General features: G+C 43.3%; 1 pseudogene; it reads left to right on the forward strand.

Annotated features, from left to right (window-relative positions):
• The first annotated feature begins 1,484 nt into the window (after positions 1–1,484).
• LOC111725814 overlaps positions 1,485–3,616 on the forward strand; it is a 3,333-nt pseudogene continuing 1,201 nt past the window's right edge.

Genomic DNA, 3,616 nt, shown 5'->3' on the forward strand with positions numbered 1-3,616 from the left:
GGTACAATCCTCCACATTTGCCAAATATTTTTCTCTGAAAAAACATATGCCAAAGATCAGTCTCTGCAGAATTATGATTATTATTTTCTTTCTTTTTTTATGAAATCATAGCTGTGTACATTAATGCAATCATGGTTTTTTTGTTTGTTTATTTGTTTTTTGAGACAGAGCCTCAATCTCTTGCCCTGGGTAAAGTGCATGCCATGGCATCACAACTCACAGCAACCTCAAACTCCTGGGCTTAAGCGATTCTCTTGCCTCAGCCTCAAGTAGCTGGGACTACAGGCACCTGCCACAATGCCTGGATATTTTTTGGTTGTAGTTGTCGTTGTTTGGCAGGCCCAGGCTGGAGTTGAACCCACCAGCTCTGATGTATGTGGCTGGCACCGTAGCTGCTTGAGTTATAGGCACCACCTGGGAAATTATAATTTTAAGAGGTGAAACTCGAGGGGCTATCTGAGAAGGGTCAGGCCTTCAACCTTAATCCAAAATTCATTGCCTTAGGTCTAGAACCAGTCTGCAACCACAGACTACTGCAACCAAATCTCAAACTAGTGACCCCTGGTGGTGCATTTCTTCCCAGGAAAAATGTATCCTGAAAGTCCCCAGCATAGGAGAAAGGAGAAGGTCTGGGCAGCAATTGTCTATCCAGGACAAAGGGGCACCTGTCATCTTTAGAGCCCTCAGTCCTGTGAGAGTCTCATGTTCAGAAAGGTTTCTCACGTCTTGGCTCCTGTGTTTCTAAGAAAGGGTGAGGGATGGGAAGGGAGGGCAGAGCCAAGGCTGTGTGTGCAGTTTTGTAAGTCATCACAGGACACTGAAGCGACCCCCGGAACCTACCTCCTGCTCTCTGAGTTCAGGTTCCGGCAACAGCTGAAGCTGCCTTTATCATTCCTGAAATGAAAACAAGTGTCATAAAGTTGAATTTCACCAAAACAACTTTATGGAAAAACAGTGAAAAGAACTAGTCTGCATAAAATTGGCAAAACCACTAGGAAGGAAAACTGGTTTTATTGCTTTGACATTTTGCACAGATTGGGAGGAGGGGACGAAGGCCTTGCATAGTGTTGAGTTAGGAGGCCATGTGTCTGGAATTTCCCCCGATTCCAGTAAGGAGGAGCCCTCTGAAGAGCACTGCCCCTGAGCTTGCAGGGGAACGTCCTGTGCACTGAATCCTTTGCCTTGCACTGATGTCCCTCAAGTACCTGCTGTGGTGCTCCAGCAGCAGAGGATGAGGCCCCTGGGGGGGCGCAAACAACACCCATATTTGAAGTCTTTTAACATTCGTGTGATTTTGTATTCATATTTATTTTCACAAAAAAGTCAAGCTTTATATTGTTCATTGGTTGAACTTGGTCTGTAGTCCTGGCAGTGAACCACACAAAGACAGGAACTGGAAACTTGGACTTGGGTCAAGGGTAAGGCTAGGACAGGGCTGGGGCCAGGCTGGGTGGCCACAGTGAAGCAGGCTGGTGAGGGCAGGAATGCACCATGGGGTGCTAAACAGTGACCCAATTAAAGGTAAGGATTGGGCACCAAGAGTTGGGAGATGCCTTGGCCAGGTCTGGAGAGAAATGGGCACAGCTCTCAGACGATGGGCTCATGCCTGGAGGACCTCCACCCTGTGTGGGCTTCGCTGAGGTAGGAGGGAACTTCCTCGGGGGCTTTGCCACAGAGGGCTCATCCATCTTTCTCGGATCTCATCTCACAGAATGGGTCCCTTTTCCCTTCTCCCTACAGTCCTTGGAGTCCCTGTCCAAAAACAGCAAACTCTGACAAGAGATGGGAGGAGTCTTTTGGCTGCTTCCCCTGAAGGCCAGGTGGCGCTGTACCCCGACGCTTCCCAGAATGAGTGTCATCTTATTTTTTTCCTTAGCATTACCAGTTGATCTCTGGCTAGAACTCTGATACCTACGAAGACATTCTTCTGGGTTTACAAGTTGTTATTCTTTTTTTTTTTTTTTTTGAGATGGAGTCTCAAGCTGTCACCCTGGGTAGAGTGCTGTGATGTCATAGCTCACAGCAACTTCCAATTCTTGGGCTCTAACAAGCCTCTTGCCTCAGTTTTTCTATTTTTAATAGAGACAGGATTTCACTTTTGGCTGGTCTTGAACTCATGAGCTCAAGCTATCCACCCGTCTTGGCCTCCTGGAGTGCTAGGATTTTAAGTGTGAACAAGTTGCTATTCTATCATAGTAAGTATTAATCAACATTTGGGTTTTAATCATAACATAGCTTATGCATAATTCTGTTTGCTTCACAGCAAATTAAAGAACTGGCAACACATTAAATAAATAAATTGATTACTTTTATTTCTTCAAGTCTTCAAGTAAAATGGAAACTCCAGGCAGATGCAACATGTTTATTCAGGGACTCAAGACACCCTGGGGACTGCCAATGTGCCCAGAATTGTGACAAAACTAAGCTAGCACCACTGATGCATGGAGTAGAGCACAGAAGGGACTTGTGGAAGCTGGCAATTAAAATAGTACTGATCATGGCCAATAAAAGCCTCGTAAGGCTAATATAGTTAAAATAGCATGACAGATGAAATAGTACTTGAGAAAAACTCAATCTTAGCTAGCCAATATTTAAAAGTCTAGCTAGACAATTATAATGCTGATATACGCTTTAGTATTTTTTAGTCCACGATAACAAAAGAAGTTTTTTTTTAAAAAAAAAAAAAGAAGATAAAACGTCATAAATATTCAATTGCGTCTACACTCTTTCCATTGAACTGCAGAACAGAAAATCACAGTCCCTTCTGCAGTCACGCGGCACCCTCTCCTCCTCACCTGTAACTGACTGAGCAGCCCCAAGACCAAACTGCATCATACTTAAGAAACTTATGAAACTGAGAATGTAAACAATATCGTGTCTACCACCTCCCTTATCAAATTTACCCTGCATATGTCAGCCTTTCTCTAAAGAAAACCTGTTCGTGCATTTATTAATGTCAAAAGACAAAATTACAACAGATTTAATGTAAAATCTTAATTAGCTTTTATTTTTTAATCTAGACTCCAGCAACACCTCATTCTACAAAACAGAATGCGTGTTCCTGCGACCTGAGCAGAGGATGTTGGTTGCATAGACAGAGAAAGGTGAAGAGAGACAGCTAATAGCCAAATCTCCAAATAGTCCAGCTGTAGTTGGTGTGATAAGAAAACAAAAAGCAGATTGGTTGTTTCAAAGTCACTTTTTTCATGAAAGTTAAAGCAGAAGGGACTTTCTTATCACACCAACTACGGCTGGACTATTTGGAGATTTGGCTATTAGCTGTCTCTCTCCTGGTTTCTTAAATGGTCAGATAAACAACTTAGTTTGGGCCTGGTGGTGTGGAACTTCTGCATGAGCGACTTCATTTTGGGCTTGGTCTGTAAAGCCTAGTACAGGAACTCAGTCCAAACCGGTAGGCTCCTATAAATTTTATTTAACTTTCTTTGCAGCTTTTGGGACTAAAAGAGAGCAAGCTTAGTTTGTTACCCAGTGTAAAGTCCTCACAGGCACATTTCACTGGGTATCAGACACAATTAATGAATTCTTTTTGATGTTTGGGGGATTTTTTACCTAAAAGGATTCAAAGGGGCTTTCATGCCTGGGAAAAGACTAAGGG

Source organism: Otolemur garnettii, unplaced genomic scaffold (assembly GCF_000181295.1).
Source record: "Otolemur garnettii isolate 467f Iridium unplaced genomic scaffold, OtoGar3 scaffold00048, whole genome shotgun sequence".
Taxonomy (NCBI): Eukaryota; Metazoa; Chordata; class Mammalia; order Primates; family Galagidae; genus Otolemur; species Otolemur garnettii.